At 44.0% G+C, this 18,344-nt stretch overlaps 1 protein-coding gene across 5 annotated transcripts in view; it reads right to left on the bottom strand.

The window, feature by feature from the left end:
• Window positions 1–992: 992 nt before the first annotated feature.
• The window catches only part of LOC146830516 (uncharacterized), a 387,783-nt gene continuing 370,431 nt past the window's right edge, over window positions 993–18,344 (bottom strand). For all 5 annotated transcript variants that reach the window (XM_085604713.1, XM_085604715.1, XM_085604712.1 and 2 more), the window contains one exon: window positions 993–7,500. The gene's annotated coding sequence lies outside the window, so the exon portion shown is untranslated. The remainder of the gene's footprint in view (window positions 7,501–18,344) is intronic.

Below are 18,344 nucleotides of genomic sequence, written 5' to 3'. Positions count from 1 at the left end.
GAGAGGCCTGGATTTGAAGAATTCAGAGTAGGCGCAGGTAATCTGGATCCTGCAGGATAGTCAAGTGAGCAAGGAGCTTCATACTACATGCCCACAGGATGGGAAGAGACAGACAATCTGGCCCCGGCAGCTCACCGAATACATATTTTGAAACCATATTCGTACAAATCTCAGATATTTCAATAAGCATGAAACTGTTAATGTGGAACTACAAATGTCAATTTTATCTGGAGACAAAATGAACAAAAGAATGAGGAGGAGCAGCAGGAGTCGCAGCAACACATACTAAACAGGCTATTCCAATGTGGGATGAGGTGAGCCAGACATCACCCAAATAATGAATAATATAACAGTCGGCCCACTTGAGTACCTTTCATTAGCATTGTGCTGTTGGGGCTGGCCTTCTCCCCCGGTGTCTTATGGCCACAGATATGAATGTGAAAGCTCACACTGCAGGCCGCATTAAGGATCTCAGCAGAGCATCCAAAAATATGCTTTTAAGTTGTAAATTCTGTAAGTGGGAATGGTAGAGGCGCCGGCTGGCTGCATCTGACGGCCGTGGCCAGCAGGGGGCGAGGCTCTCCACCATTGCAGAGCGGAGACGCCGAGAAGGAGAAATGGGCAGGGTGGGGCGGCTGGCTTGGGCATCGCGCCCACTACATAGAAGCACCCGGGGCTGATATTAGTGAATTGATTAGCCCCAGCTGCGATGGCCAAAATATGAATGTCATCTTATTAAACCTTTCTCAAAACTGCCATAACGTAGAAAAACAGCGCAAATCAAGACCTGGTAGAAGGGATATTTAACCCCCTTCGTGTTCTCTCTTGGAGGAATGGATGTGTGGGGAGTATAGCGTGAACAGGAAGCAGGTGGGGAAAGCGCATTAGACGTTGGACTGTGGGACCATTAAAAGCGTCTGGATTCATCTCATTTGCAGCCCCCCGACTGTTATTAAAATAGGGAGAGAAAGGTGAAGTTGATCAGACTGTAATTTTCTTTTTTGGGAAACAAACTATTTAATCTGTGGTTAATAGATGTGACTGCTTCTAGAGTTAATACTGCTTGCCTAGGGGGAAGTGAAGTGTGATATTTTTTCGCCTCTTTCCCATACAGATATGAAAAAAAAAATGTCAGCACAATGCCTCTCATGGGAACAAGCTCCATATGGACTCCAAAAACCTAGTAGGCTGACCTGGCAGTGGGGAAGCAATTTCTAAGCTGGTGAACACGGGAACGAAATATCGAAAAGTCTTCTCATGCACTACACAGAGACGTAAACTCAGGAAAGATCTCCAAATGCGAGTCCTGCCAGATCTGATACATCGTCAAACCCTATCGCCTACAGTGCCGGATGACTCTCAGCCAATCTCACAGAGTAAGGGGACAGATGATGGGCTTCAAATCCAGGGCGAGAAACTGCCCAGAGAAAGCCAGATACGCCAGGCATATTCCCTTTTCATTAAACACTCAATATGGTCAAAGACAGCGATGCTGCTCAAGCCCCCCCTTTAACCATTACAACTTCACTTACAAGCGCCAGCACAACAAATGATTCGGTACTCCTACAGAAGGCAGGACATCGGCCTAGCCAGTCTGTCCCGACTAGCTCTACCAGCTCAATGTCCTGTTCGACGTTAAGGGTTTTAGCCCTGCTTCGGACCCACGCAATTTCAATGGAGTTTGCTCAAGGCTCCTCCACTGCTCCCCAGTCTTCCACACAACTGTTGGAGAGAATTCTACAGGAGATAAGAGAACTCAAAACCTTGCAGGAGCAGAAGTGGGCAAAATTGAAGGATCAACTAGTTGGAATTGAAGCTAAACTTATCAATTTATCACTGATCAGATCGAGGAAGCACAGCAAATATCTGATCTCAAAGATCAACAGGTACAGCTTCAGAAAAATACAGAAGACTTTGAAAAGGAGATGAATGATGTAAAGGAAAAGCAAGAAGAAATAGGAAATCACTCATGCTGCTCCAATTTACATTTTGTGGTAGTGCCGGAATATATTGAAGGCAGGGAAGGAGCACTCCCGCTGATTCAGAAACTGGTTCAAAAATATATTTTGCCCGACTCGACAATGGACCTCACAATCATGAGAGCACATTGTGTCCCTGGCCACGTTTAGAATAATCAGTCAACACAAACAGTGTTGGTGAACTTTTTGGTTTGGGGTTTTCATATAAAAGAACAGATGGTATTCAAAGCCAGGCAACCAAAATCATTTGGTGCAACGGGAGAGTTCTCTTTTCCTGTTTTTCCAGCTATGAAAGCAGCAGTAGCCAAGAAACGCCCAAACTTTAGAAACCTGTTTGATCCATTTAAGTCAGTAGGCGTACAGGATCAACTTGTGCAGCAGTCCAAGATGAAAATCTTTTATAAAGGAAGCTTCGAAATTTTTCTCCTCAGTTGAAAGCGCACCGCATTTCTGAAATCAATTCAGAGTGCAGAGAGCTCGATTAAGAGACGGTAATCTAATTATCTATAAATTTACTGCGACAGATCTAAATGGCTAGATTGTCGTTGAAAATAGAAAGAGTCCGATAAAAGGACCAGTTAATAATGTTGGGTTTTTATAGTAGACAATTTCAAAGTCTGGGAGGGCGTTATGCTAAGCTCACAATAATGATGGGGTAGCCCCTGCCCTTCTGTGAAGCCCAGTGTGAAGTGTCATGGCATCCACTTATGGAGAGATCCGCCCCTACCCTCCGGAGGGCGGTGGGGAGGAGGCAGGCATTGTCCCTCCGGTGGTTTTTGAGAATAGGGTGGGTTGGGCTGGGAATGGCAGTTGGGAGGGGGGACATGTTCAGGGGATGACAAGGAAAAAAAGTGCGAAATCACTGTTTAAGGAAAAATTCTTTAGAATATGGTGGTATAGAGAGGGTTGCAGAGATGCAAGGGCCCTTTAGTGCAGATGAGAACGAGGGCAAAAAAGAATTGAATGTTTGATGCATGCAAGCACTCTAGCATGTATGAATCTTTGTACTTTTCCCTGCTTTTTGAACGTATTGCATTTTTTTCAGTGTGGTTTGCATTTTATTATCGGGGAGCACTGCTCAGAGGTAGCAGCCCTTTTAAGTATATGATATGCCCTATGCACTATGTACTTTTTAATATCATGATTATATATACTTGGTGGCAATGGGAAGAACAAGCTAAAGGTTCTTTCCCTTAACGTGAATCGACTAAATAATAAGCTCAAGAAGCTGGCAGCAGAGAGGAGGATCTTGGAACACCCAACACATACATATTTTATACAAGCAACTCATATTCAGTGTTCGAAATCGCCAAGTTTTAGTATGTCTCCACGTGGTCTGCATTTCAGTTTCACTCTTTTGCAAATTATGCGCAGAGAGGTGCGAGTATCTATGTTATTAATCTTTTACAGTTAGATATTCTCGCCTCACAAGGGTATAAATATAGTACGTGGACCTGGGTTAATGGATCAATTGCCTACTTTTGTTGTATATTGGCAACAGCTTAAGCACCTATTTTAGATTTGCTGGAACTGTTGGAGGAGCTGTTTCAATCACTTTTAGTTCTTCTGGGTCCAGTTATGTTAGGAGGTGACTTTAATGTTCTTCAGAACCTAGGTTTAGAATTGCAGGCTATGCAGTGCCATTACACCGTTTTTTCAGCCAGAAACAGATCTGCGGCTATACTGGATTTTTTCTTGGTTTCTGAGAAAACGATGCTTCAGCAATACATAAGTCACCCCACTGGTCATTTAGACCATGCTATGGTAGAAATACACAGTTAACATTGAACAAACTTCTCCTTTAGATAGGTGGGTCTTTCATACATCATTACTTGAGGATGAGAACTTGGTGGAAGAAATGGGGAGAAAAATCAAATTTTTCCCTCTTAAATATACACACTGACAACTAGGCCTGAGCGGTAAATTCCGTTCCGTTCGCGGAATTTGGGTAATTTCGCGTTCCACGGAGAACGCGAAATTGGCCAAAAATCTGCGTTCCGCGACTTCGCGAAATATTTGCTTGTTCGCGTTCTCAATATGCGTGTTCGCAAGATATTTCACCCCGAGCACGCAAACAGCGATCGCGAACAGGAAAAAAGTATCGCGAACAAGCAATTCCGCGTGTTCGCGGAATTTCTGCGTGTTCGCGGAGATTTTTTACCGTTTCGCGGAGATTTGCGTCACGCGATTACGCAAATTCCGCCCACCCCTACTGACAACCCGGAAGTAGTCCGAGATCCCTTGAAGGCAACTATGAGGACGATTATTACATCTAAAGATGAGGGAGGATTTAATATTAGAAAGACAACATGTGGTGGATCGTCTAAGATAAGCTCAGAAGAACTTCCTTCATAGTAAAAATAGTTATAACAGTCACCTATATGAGGAGGCTAAGAAAGATATGCAGGATTATTATTAAAAAGTGATGATTCAGAGCAACAGAGCATATTTGCAGCAAGTGTAAGAAGAGAGTGAATATGTGGGGTGTCTTTTTACCATGGTAAGCCCGAGATTAAGCTTCTAAAAATATAATCAGAGCTTTTTTGATACAGAGTCTGGTAGGTGCATTGGCGATAACCAGGGAATTCAAAAGAAATTGCTCCTGCATTATAGAAGCATATACAATCATATGTAGTATGATTTTGATAGGATGCAGGCCTTCTTTAAGAACTTTTCCATTCCCACTTTAGAAGAACAAACCAGGCTACCTATTGTATCCTCAGTCACAATAGAAGAAGTGGATAATGTGGTTAAATATTTAGCAAATAGTAAATTATGTGGCGAAGTTAGATTACGCGATTTAAAAAAAAAAGTTTGCCAAGATCTTGAGTCTATATATTCTATTGTTAGCTAATCATATTCTACAATGGGGTGCTATTCCTCAATCTTTCAATACGGTAGTTGGAGTAAAGATTCAGATAATTTAAACTTCTATAGACCAATCAGCCTCCTCAATTCAGATTATAAATTCATCACAAAGCTTCTGGCTAATAGATTAAACCCAATTGCACACCAGTTGATAAACAGCTATCAAAATGGGTTCATTGCAGGCAGGCAATCAATTATTGACAAATACACATTTTCTAATCGAGTCTCTTGAATTTTTTTTAAACACTAAACAGATTCCAACTCAATTTTTTTTCTCGAGGCTGAAAAAGCTTTCGATTTGGTCAGTTGGGAAACCATCTTCTACAATTAGTTTCCAACACAGTTTATTAACATACTGCACAATGTTCATGAAGGTGCATGTGCAAGGTTTATTGTAAATTCTGTGATAGCTGGTATCTGTAAAGTGAGACGAGGGGCTAGACAGTGAAGCCCACTCTCTCTGATTCTATTTGCCGTTTTTATAAAACCTATGGCAATAGCGATTAGAGCAGATAAATCAAGACTCCTTGTAATGGAATCTCCAAAATGAAGCTCTAAGCTGATATTATGTTCATTTTAAATTCCAGGGTAGAACTTCAATCCAGGATAATTGAGCTGTTTGCTCAGTTTCAGGAATTAGTTGGGTATAGGACTAATAAAAGGAAAACTGAGATGTTATTATACAACTACACTTTAGATACATTAATGCCAGAGATACAGCAATTGATTAATCAGAACCCTAAGCGCTATTTAGGAACGGTCACAAGGGCCAATATTGACGACTTGTACGATTTGAATTTTAGACCTTCAGTTTATCGTATTAAATCCTTATTCTTTAAATGGAGCCACCTTTTCCTCACTATTCTGGACAGCATTGCCTAAATATAAATGTCGGTACTCCAGTTGTTTAACGTTTTATTCTCCTCTTCACCCGTTTTTTTTTTTTTACATAATAACAGATGGAGGGTTTGATTTCCACTTTTATCTGGAACAATAAATCTCGGCAGTTGGCTCTACTATCTTGCACATTCTTTGTCATTAGGGGAGATTATTTAAGTTTGACTTTATAGACCTAAAGCTTGAAGAGTATAATATTGTGAGATGTTGCCCGTTTGACTAGGACAGAAAGAAAGTCAGATACAAGGCGTTGCTCTGGGCTTTAAAAAGAAAGGATCAATTGTTTAGATCCTTCTCCATCGCAAGTTTAAATGTTTCCACTGGGCTGGAAGATATTAGCTGGTTAGCACAGCCACTTGTGGATCGCAATATGGTCCAAATATGTAGAATAAATGGTTTTACCGCTTGATAGATTTTATGGGTCAAGATGCATGGTTAACAAGGACGAATATTGAACCGCGTATAGGGTAGCATACATTTTGTATTATTAGGTCTTTTAACCGTGTCCATCAGTTTTTAAAATAACTTGAAACAGAGTTTTGAGTTAGTGGGGAATCGTATTGAGAATAATAAACGAAGGTCAGTTAGCTACTGGAAAGCTAGGCTAGATGTGGCAAGCAAGACCGATATATATCTGAAAGTAACCCCGAGGTGGTAAGCTCAAGAAGCTATAACAATCTGCCCAGAAGTATAGGCTTAATTTAAAAAAATTTAAAGCAGCAAAGTTTTTTTCGAATGCAATTTTATACAAAATGTTTATTTTTAAGAACGCCATCATTTTTAAGTAGGATTATGCCTCAAATTACACACACCCGTTTACATGTGCGCAAGAAGGAGTACGTAATTGGACCCACATCGTTTTTTCATATCCCAAAATATAGGAATTTTGGCAGGATATTTCACATTACTGCGGTACTGACTTAGGCCTTGTATTTACCACAGATCCTCAATTAATTCCACTGGGGTATTCTCAGCACTGGGAATCAAGCTTAAGAAATCACAAAAGAATGTATATAATAACACTGGTTGCAGGCTCTTTAATTTGGCTAAATTAGCGTTCTTCGAATAAACCTTCCTTTGAGCAATGGAAAGCCAACATATTTAAGGTTAAATAACGTGAAAAATTATATACTGTAAGGTCGGGGTCTACGTGGAGATTTGCTGAATTGTGGGATTCTTTTCTGTAGAGGACTTTAATGCTCAATATGAAATACAAGGGGATAAGTTAAGCTTTTCAATTTTTTATAACTCTTCTACCCAGTAATTCCTTTTTCATGTGTGATGTATGTTTTATCTGTGATTTCTCCAATAAAAACAAAAATAAAAAAAAGTTGTATAAATAATGAAATATATAAAAGTACACATACTTTCATGAGGCATCTCCGGAAATAAAAAACTTTCAATGTGCTTACATCGATATAAAATAGTGGTCCTACTACTTGTAAAACTGATAAATTCCTATGTGTCCATTTTTGCAATGACTCAGTACTGCTGCACAGTAGTAGTCCATCCCAGAAGTCTTATTCTTCCACTACATGCAGAACTCTGGCGAAGTCTAGGATGACCTGTCAAAAGAATTAAAATTGCTTGCCCAAATACAAATCTTGACTTTGGGGCAAAACCTGTGTATCGCACAGATGGAGTTAAGAACAATCTCTACAGCAGTGGAAAAGCATGTTCTGCAGGCATCCATCAAACATGGCTATGGTAAAGAAGCCACAAATCAATTGAAGTAAATTCAAGTGTTCTTGTAATCCTGAAAGAAAAAAGTAATTAACAAATTACTGAAAAAATAAACAAAAGACATTTGTTATACACACAGAAATAAACTTTATGAAAAGCATATTTTCGTGGTATACTTGCTAACTTAAAAATAAAAAAACTACCAATTCTTAAAGGTTAAATAGTTCTAGTAGCAAAATGCAAGTGAAGCGGTGTAACACATTCCCTTCCACATTCATGAAGCCAGAGGAATGGGTGACTGAATCCCTAATGACTCAAATATAGATTTTGATGGGATCTATTCAAGTGATCACAAATAGACGTAAAAATACATTTGCCAACTGTGCTGTGGACATGGAAATATCCAGACACACTGAAAGTGTGCAGTAATTGTGCTTCCCTCCTTCCAGAAGTGTTCTGAAACAACTTTCTAAAACAATACTTACCAATTTTATTTTCTTTAAACTACATATCTCTCTATCTATAAGCATTCAAGGGGCTATCTTATGGATATATCACCTGCAGATTCCTCCCCTTAAGGATACCTACACAGGTGTAGGCCTGGTCTGAAAATCGTTCCTAGCAGGAACACTTTATTGCTGCCCAGTGCCACCATGAGGCTTCAGCGTAGACCCTGTTGATGGACCTGAAGAGACATGTGTATTATAGGAGAAAAGCTACCTTGTTGAGATGAAAAAGTCCCTTGCATGGTGATGGACATGTATGTTTGCCAGGAGGGCCCCGACTACAACGATGCCTGGATCCCTGATGCAGATTTCTGTTGTCAAGGACAAACACGGATCAGGCATGTGCGCCATGACATAAGCCTGTCTCATGGATTATGGTCTTTTTTTGGACCGGGAGGGGCTCACAAAGCGCTACCCTTACAGTAGTGAAAGGCTACTGCATTTGCCACGAGTTAAGCAGTATGAGCGTGGTGGTGGCAGCATACTGTATAGTGATCAGCAGGAGTTAACAGGACCTTTTACTTGTAACTCTTGAGTGAGGCCTACAGGCTCCTTCATTTAAAGTTCTGCTGCTGGGTGCTTAACTAACCCTTGGCCTACATCAGTTTGGGGTTTAGTGCTGCGGAATGGGTGTGTGTTATATACATGAGCTGGGAGTATGTATACCTGTGAATGGTACAATACATAGAAGACAGTGTTCCATTTTGGACCCAGGGTTAACTGGAGGAACATGAGGAGGTAGAAGAATCCACCCAGACAGATGTGTGGATTCCTATGCATTCTTGTGAGCTGTGTGGGACACACTGGAGGAAAGGAGAACCAGATACACTTCAAAAGATGCTATTTGATTAAGAGAGAGGTCACTGGAAAGGGGCCTGGGCACATCTCAGGAAGGTGATGGGGCTGATAAGAGAGTCAAAGAGTAGGGCTGAGTTACCTGGGTAACCATTAAATATGTATTTCACTGTGCCTGGCATCCAGGTGAGAACCTCTAGTCACTCCCATGGCTTGTGTTGTGGGGCTTCCAGATTTGGAGTCGCTCTTGCTACAACCGACTGCTTTCTGAAGGCAGGGCAGAGGAGAGGACACTTCAAAAGGAAGCATACCCAGAACATACACTTCAACGACTCAGACTATAAATCACATTTGTTGCCTGGAAATGAACTATAAGAAGGGGAGCTCAAGCTCCCCAAAAATGGCCAACTTTCAAGCAGGCAGTCGGGCTGTGCGAGGAAGAGAAGCTCTGCACTCCATCTGCTTGTGCCCATGACTGGGGGCCAGGGCCTGCCAGTCTCCCAGCTGGGTGACGGGACATCACCTAGGAAATACAAGACCACCTGCCCCAGGGTCTGGAGCACCAGTGCCTGCCTGCCTGCTAAGACCAGTGAGGATGAGGGGGGCGCAGTCCAGTGGGGGATCCTGGTGACTGGATCCCTGTAGCATTTTGTGAGGAGACCGCTGCTGCACTGATTGGATTGCCAGAGGAAGGCCGCCATGATGTGAGTTGTGAACTTTGCTGCACTGATCAAGTCATCGCCTGTGTGCAAGTTGGAAGTAGGCAACCCGGTACGCCAGAAGGGGCTGCTGTGCCGAGTGGGCTGTAGCCAGTGCACAGAGGGAAATTGGTGACCACATATGCCAGGTGAGGTCTCCGCCCATGTGCTGACCCTGTATGCCAGATGGGGCAGCCATGAAAACTGCTGCTATGCCTATCGGGCTGTAGCCTGTGTACAGAGTGAGGATAGTGACCCCATATTCTAGGGGGGCCACTAGGATAAGGCACAGAGCGTGGTCAGCCAAAGACCATTGTTGCGAGGAGGAGACCACTGTGATGACCCATACAGGCCCAAGCCCCAACTGAGGACCAGCACTAGAAGCATCGCAGCCCTCCCTCCCCTCCTGTGGGAAAGATCCCAGGAAACTTACCTGCATCGGAGAACCATAAAGGACCACCCCCCACCATCGGCCCCTGCCTCTACAGGACCCTATGTGAGGAACTTGGTGACTTCTGACTGCATCCCCTCACAAGCCACATGTGTGTGCGCTCAGAGATTCTGGTCATTCAGATCCTGCTGGTGCAGGTAGGACTGATTTACGTTCCAGATGACCCCGGGGAACTTGCCTGCCATATAGTGCTTCGGTACTGGAACACTTTTTACTTTAATAAGTGTCAGACTTCTGAAAATTAGACTACTATTGGCGCTTAGCCTGAATGTCACCTATGGTGAATGGGGAATAACCACTACCACTAGCAAGAGGGGAGTGGCACACAGGAAGTCACCTTTTAACACATTAGCGTCTCGACTTCGGAAGACTGTGTGTATTGTTTATAAATGCCTACTTGTACTTTGTGTTGGTATATAAATAATCCTTTTTTTCATAAAAGCAAGTATTTGACTGGGCAATCATTTATTTCTGTTGCAGAACGTATATTGAGTTGTGAATCTGCGTTCACCCGAGAAGCCTTTGACTTTTCAACATGCGACACAACTAAAAGTCAAGGTCCGAAGGGGTACTTGGCCCAGTTGCTCAGGACCCATAGTAGGTAGGGCACCGGGACATCAGTAAGTAAAGGCCTCAACCCCCAAGGTAATACTGTGGCTAGGTCAGTGCGTAATTTTGAAAAGAATAATTGTTGTTATGATCAGAAGCCTACAGCTGGCTCTTTTGAATGTTGTAGTTGCAGATTACCAAAGCTGCATCGTCTTGATTCTATGTCATGCCTCTTTCATCCACCACCAGAAACTCCTTACCCTTTATCTTATTCCAGCAGCATCTTCTCATCCCTCTTTTCCACTGCTTTTCTGTCCATCTCTTCCTCCTTTTTCCCCCTGTTGTGTTTTTCTCTCTCTTGCTCTGGGTCACAGTCTGATGAGGACAAATAAGTGCAAGTCCCCAAAAATGAGTGCCAGTGAGCCCTACCTGCAACCACCTGTTCAAGTTAAGTACTGGGCAAGGCCCATTAACACTGCTGTCACACTTCAACACCATGCCTTGATGTGTTCCACTGGCATCTCAGTGGACATTCAGGCCACTCTGGTGGACATGCCCTCTGCTCCCACCAATTTTGTTTTCACCAAATCCTCAAAACTTTAAAAACCAACTTTGTGTGTAGGGATGTTGCCCATGAAAACATCCGGTATCAAGCTGTGCAGCATGTATCAAAAGCAGATGTTGGTAACAGACCCACATGATGTCTGCTTATGGTGCCTCAGGATCAAGCATGACTCAAAGTTGTGCAATAAGTGTTCCTTCATGTACCAGAAGCAATCAAGGACAGACAGACAAAACGTTTGTCACATAACATAAGAATCTGGGCCAGTATTGGTGCAGATTACACTCATACAGATACATTTAAGGCATAGACAAAAGACATCTCCAGGACAAGGTGAGGAAGAAACACATAATGAAACAAAATTGCTGCCAAGGATATTTGCAAATAGCACTAGTAGCAGATAAAACTGTAGTCCAATTTTATCTTCATAAAAAAATACAGCAGTTCTTAGCATGTTCTTGGATCATTCTACCTCTAGATACAAAATGCAGCACATCACCCACTCGAAGTTGCTTGATGACTTTGTGATACAAAACATAGCCTTTTCCACGAAGTTCGTGAACCCAGAGCGAAGATTCACCTATCTGTAGGTTCAGTACTCAAGAACAGTGTAGTCAAATGCAAAGATAGTAGGCTGTGGTTCAGGCTCTTGCCTGGCATTCTGCACAAGCAATCCGGCATGCACGGAAACTTCCTGTTTGGCTCTTGGGATAAGAAAAGAAGGTCTCTGCTTCAATCTTTATCACCTGATCTGTAATAAATCTAAAGAGTGCACTCACACAGAAAGGCTGTGCATTTGGAATGAAGAAGTGAGGCATAACCAAGCAATAACCATTAGTAGAAAATTCCAATGAGACCTTCACAGAACTGAGCACCTAACCTGAAGCAGCCATTCTTCCCTTCAATATCTTTCAGAAACTTTCTTGACTCCTTATGGAAGTGGTGTGTAAATTCTCCATAAATGACCATAGGGTGCAGTAACAACATTGTAGTGCCACAAAACTGGCAGCTCAAAGTACATAGTGGCTTTTATTTCCCTATGTGAATGCTTAATGCCTTACCCCCCGTCTGGGGGAGTTAATAACGAACAAGCAATATTCTTTCTGAACAGCGCAACCATTGCCATTCTCCCATTTCCCTATGACAGCTAGCTTAGCACTCTGACCCCTCTCCATCTCTAAGTCTTCTATATGGCATATCTTAGCAAATGTCAAATTCCTCTATGATAAGAGTGTCCAGAAGATAAACATCTAGGACCCATTTCCACCAAATTTCAGCCAAAGAGATATTACTCTGTAGGAAAGAAAAAAAACAACCCCGCCCCCAACTCTCGAAAAACAGTGAACCAAGAATCTGATGTCCTTTGCAGTCACTTGAAGGCAAAATGGGGACGTCTTTAACTCAGCCAGGGACCCCTCAATTGGACACAAAAGAGCTGGCCTCCTTACACAGAACACTCACCCTTCTGGATGGACAACATCCGTAGGAGTTAGCGGTCCTTGAAGGTTGTGGAGTCTGACCCAGAGATAATTTACTTACTGCTCTGTTTCTCGTCATTCTTTTTGCTAATTTAATCCCATCTTTGTCCTAACGGTTCAGTTGACCAACTTGAGTACTGTGCATATTATGCCCAGGTCTTTATCAGACCACTCACCCTTAGGAATATTTCTAGGGTGCCCCTTAAGAGTGCCAGAATAATTGTTGAATGAATGCCTGGTAGCTAATAGCTGAAAGCTTTTTTGATTTCAGATTTGGCAGCATTAAAGACTCCGTCGGGAAACTGTTTCACTCTCTCGCCATTCTTAGAATTGCGAAAAGCTTTGTAGTGAGTATAACTCTGTCTCACACGTTCTGTTCTGTTTCTATCGTTTAGTGCACCACTCCTAATTTCGCGTATTCCACCTTCATTTTTCCCCCTCACCATTGAGCACCGATTAACACTTACGGAAGCTAGATTTCTCACGTATCACTGTGGACTTTTTTCACCATCACTGTGTCTGATTTCTTCACCCGGACGACGCTCCGCACTTTATCTTGGTGATTAGGCTTGCGACAGCATGCCCCTCACCTCAGCACCAGTTTATATTCTGTCTTTTCACTCAGCTATTTGCTGTACTGAACACTAGAGTGCAAATCCTAAATGTAAATCCTAAATGTAACACGTACAAACACATGAACATAATGCCATTTTTTGTTCTGTTGTAGTTCTAAATACGGTGGACTTATTGGAAACTTACTTCCTCTTGATCATGTTTAACCCCTGAAGAAGGGTTCAAAAACACGAAATGCATTAGGACTTTTCTTTGAAATGAAGATTATGTTTATCCTCTCTATGCATGTTGCTAGTGAATTAACAGGACTTCAAGGAGAGAGTATTTTTGTTATACCTCAAACAATATACACTTCTGTTTAACACAATTTGTCATATTTTGATTTACATTGTAATAACTTCACAGGATAATGTTTTATGTATATTGCTGTTCAGATAATTTACGTTCATATTGAATTTGCCGAAGACTTTCTAGTCTACCGCTGTGCGTCACGTAGGTTTCGGTCACCCCATTCCTCTCAATCTGATGATAGTTTACACAGGGGTTAGGGCTAAACCCCAGCACATGACAGCATGCTTCACAGGATCTACACCATTAAGCAATAGAGCATTAAGTTAGATTACTTTCATTAAATTGGTGTGCAGGCCCATCTCTTATTTTACTTCCTCTACCATCTACTCATGTTCTGGATTTTCAGGAGTCTGAAGATGATGGCCCTTTTTGTCCTGCTTACAGTCCTTCACAACTCACGGTTAAGTGCCGGGACTCGGAGGAAGAGGAGATTAAGGATGATCCGTCAACTTATTTGTAGGGGGACTATTCTTACTCGGATAGGAGGCGTCCCAGTTCTCTATTTTTGGACGAGTTACAGGAGCAATATCCATATAAAGACGAGGAAGAACAGTCACAAGAACCCTCCATAAATATTCCAGTGTCCTTGGTAACTGATCTTCCTTTAATGCTGAACAATTATTATAAGAGATATCCTGAAACTAACTCTGCTCCACAGCCCCCTCTCGTTCAGGAGGCTCTCACTCCTGTATCGCTGGCTTTACTACCATTGCAGAAAAACAAGACTGCTCCGCCAACCTAGGAAATTCCTGCACAAACTCAGGATGACGACCAGCAACTAGAAGAGGGAAACTGCAAATGGACCAGGATGTCCATGAGGAGTAGGACAACTATGTGGCCCTACTCCACCTTCTCCTACTTCGCCTCCAGCCGACTCTCCACCTGCAGATATCGGCGGGTTCCACAATCTGCTGGAACGCGCTTCTAGGCGATTTGACCTTCCTTTGCCCGTCAAGCAATCAGAATGCTTTTTATATGATTTTAAGCCTACAATGCAGCGTTCCTCTTGATCCATTCCCATTGTAGATTTCTTATGGCAAAAAGGCCTGAAATTGATGAAGACGCCAGCTTCTATTCTGGCAGTGGTGCAGAAATTGGACAAAAAGTACAGGGCGCCAGAGGACTCTCCCGCGTGCCTGATTTGACAACCCGACCTGATTCAGTCACTATGTAGGCGGCTCAAAACAGATTGAAGAACCCTTCCTCTCCGTGTGCGGCTCTGCCTGATAAGGAAGGGCGCCGATTGGACAACATTGGCAAAAGGTTCTCCGCTTTGGCAGCCACTGCCATCAAAGCCTCCAATGCCATGGGTATCCTCGGAAAGGTCCGACCGGCAGATGTGGTCCGACATCTCAGCCTTGCTGGAGTTCCTTCCGAAGGATAAGAAAGAAGCAAAGGAGGTGCTGTCGGAAGGAGAGAGAGCCTCTTCCAAAATGATTGATGTGGCTTTGGACATTTCTTCAACGGCCTTCAGACAGATGGCAGGAGCAGCAGTATTGAGACGGCAGGGGTGCCTAAAAGCTACAATGTTCAGTCCGGAAGTTCAGGCCGAGCTTTTGGACATGCCGTTCGACGGCGGATTCTCTTTGGAAAACATGTAGATGAAGCGCTGCAGTCGATCAAATTGCAAACTGAGGCGCCTAAGTCTTTAACTAATTTGCAGAAGAAAAAGTTTACTTCCTTCCGGGGTAGAGGTTGAGGTCAATATCTCTCTGACCCCCAGCAGCGTTTTTAGCCATATTACGAACAGGGCTTTCGTACCCAGTACTCTTCGCAACCTTATCGGCAGACCTCGACTCCAGCCTACTTTAGAGCAGCAGCACGTCGACACCCACAATCAGGAGGAAGGGCTCACAACTCTAATAAGAGGCAATGAGGATCCACAGGCCCCTGCTACCGTAGTCCAACTTCAATGCCGCCCGCTTCCTCCAAATTTTTCAGTCAATGGAAACTTATATCTTACGACAAATGGGTGTTAGACGTATTTCGCCTCAGTCACACCCTGGAATTTGTTCAATATCCTACGAATTTGCATCCGCGAAGAACCTCTCATCGGTATCTCCAAATCCTTAAGAAGGATATCCGATTGCTCCTCGCCAAGTAGGCAATCAAAGAGATGCCACCCGATCAGCGCAAACTGGGGTTTTATTCTCACTTCTTTTTGATAAAGAAAAAGACGGGAAAATGAAGGCAGATAATGAATCTGAGATCATTGAACAAGTTCATCAAATCTCAACCCTTCAGAATGTTGTTGCTACAGGGATATGGCTGTGAGGGACTACATGTCCTCCCTGGATCTTCTGGACGTAGATTTTCATGTTCCCATTCACCCCAAACATTGTTGTTTTCTCAGGTTCGAGGTGGCAGGGTGCCATTATCACTTCAGAGTACTGCCCTTCGGTTTAAAGTCGGCTCCAAGAGGCTTCACCAAGTGCTTGGCTGCAGTGGCGGCTTTTCTATGGCGAGCAGGTCACCAGGTATTCCCTTATTTGGACGACTGGTTAGTCAAGGCCCCATCGCTCCAGGCTACCAGAAGATCAACAGATGCTTGTGTCCGGCTCTTCCACTCCTTGGGGCTAAGAATCATTCGGGGAAAAGTCCTCTCTGGCTCCCGCCAGGTCGATGGTATTTCTAGGAGCAACTCTGGACACAAAGCACTTGAAGGCATTGTCCACAAAAGAATGGATATTACAACTGCAGATGACAGTGCGGGGTCTGTCCGCAAAAAAGTACCTTTCAGTCAATGTTACGGGTGATGTCATCCTTTATCCCGCTGATTCCGCACAGTTGCCTAAGGATAAGACCTCTCCAAGAGGAGCTCGACGCTCAATGGATTCAATCTCGAGGCTCATTCGAGGACATCAATTTAATCACTCCGGTGATGGTTTCAGCAATGTCTTGGTGGACAGTCAGAGACAATCTCTCTCAAAGTCTTGTTTTCCTCACGACCAAACCAAAGTTGGTTATGACGTCAGACGCTTCCATGGACAGATGAGGTACCCACCTGCAAGACTTGCAGATCCACGGAAGGTGGTCGGCTCAGGAAGCACAGTGTCACATAAACCTCTTGGATCTGACAGCGGTTTTCTGGGCCTCCAAGCATTCCTGCCAAGAATCAGGAAATCGATCCTGATTCGCACAGACAACACCACCACCATGCTCTACTGAAGCAAGGTGGAACAAAATCCCAGGCCCTCTCAATCCTGGCTCAGATCTGGGAATGGCTGATAGTCCACGGAATATCGATACAGGTTCAACATGTGCTAGTGGTTCAAAACGATTGGGCTGATTCCCTCAGCAAGGACACAAAACAGTGTTACGAGTGGGAGCTAAACGACGAACAGCTACAAAAGGTTTTTCGCTGTTGGGGGTTTCCAACCCTATATGTGTTCACTACGTCACTCAACCAAAAATGCAGATTCTACGTCAGCAGATTTCCTCAGCCAGGCTCTCTAGGAAATGCCTTCCACCTCTCTTGGGAGGGAATGTTTGGCTACGCATTCCCTCCGTTTCTCCATTTCTGTTACAGCCAAAAGAAAATCTTTTGTCCATGAACCATGGTCAATAGGTTCATCCTCAAATCCGTTCGCTACACTTCTCAGTTTGGCTCCTCATCACACAGAATTCAGGCCGCTAACGATTTCTGAGGAATGTCAAGCAATACTACAGAAAGCCTTAGCTCCATGTACGATCAAATGCTACTCGGCCAAGTGGAAAAGATTCTGGGTTTGGTGTGCCGCACACTCTTGCGATACTCTCTCATCGCCGCCTGAGGACGTTTTACCCTATCGAACAAGTTACTTACCTTCGGTAGCGATGTATCTGTAAGAAACATTAGTTAGCTAGATTCCTCACCTTAGAATATCCCCAGGCGTCAGGCTGGATCCGGAAAGTTTTTCGTCAGCAATTCCCCTGCGTGTCGCTAGGCGTCGTCTGCGGCTCCGCGTCTGTCGTCGGCGTCGTGCGCCGGGATGACGTCGGAGTACTTAGACGCCGCCCTCGCGCGCTTACGTCAGTTCTTGTACATAGCTTTCCGCGCCAGGAACGCAGAGCCATGCAAGAGACAGACACTGGTGCCAAAAAATTCTAGGGCCCTGAAAGGGATAACCTCAACCCTAGATATCGGTTCGCAGAGCGGGGAGGATGGGTGGGTCGGAGAGGAATCTAACTAACTAATGTTTCTTACAGATACATCGTTACCGAAGGTATGTAACTTGTTCATCTGAAAGAAACACGTTAGTTAGATTCCTCACCTTAGAATAGATACCCAGCAATACCAACCCTGGTGGTGGGTCTGCGAACCAAGATCACACCAGAAAGTCCTGGAGAACAGAACTCTGTCCAGGCAATAATGTTTAGCAAACGTGTGCAGCGAAGCCCAAGTAGCCTCCTGACAAATGTCTTGCAAGGGGACTCCCCGTCCCAGTACAGTGGAAGCCGCAGTGGCCAGAGTAGAATGGGCCCTCAGCCCTACAGGAGGGTCTTTTTTAGCCAAGGAGTAACATGCCTTGATACACAAAACGACCCACCGAGAGATGGTCCGTTTGTGCACCGCTCGCCCCTTCTTAGCGCCCACGCAACCCACAAAGAGTTGGTCGTCCACCCGGACTCTGCTTGGTGCGATCCAAATAGAAGGACAGTGCCCGTTTTGGGTCCAGACGGTGGAGCCTCTCTTCCCCTTTCGAGGGATGCGGAGGCGGAAAGAAGGTGGGCAAAGTGACAGACTGCCCAATGTGAAAGGCAGTCACAACCTTAGGAAGGAAAGAAGGACGAGTTCGGAGAACAACTTTGTCCGGATGGACAGAAAGGAAAGGAGGCTTAGAAGAGAGAGCCTGGAGCTCACTCACCCTCCTAGCAGAGGTGATGGCCACCAGGAAAGCAGTTTTAAGCGTCAAAAGACGAAGAGGACAATTATGAAGTGGCTCAAAGGGAGCACACATCAGAAAAGTCAATA

The sequence above is a fragment of the Triturus cristatus genome, chromosome 5_1 (genome assembly GCF_964204655.1).
Source record: "Triturus cristatus chromosome 5_1, aTriCri1.1, whole genome shotgun sequence".
Classification (NCBI taxonomy): domain Eukaryota; kingdom Metazoa; phylum Chordata; class Amphibia; order Caudata; family Salamandridae; genus Triturus; species Triturus cristatus.
This window is presented reverse-complemented; position numbering and strand designations above follow the sequence as displayed.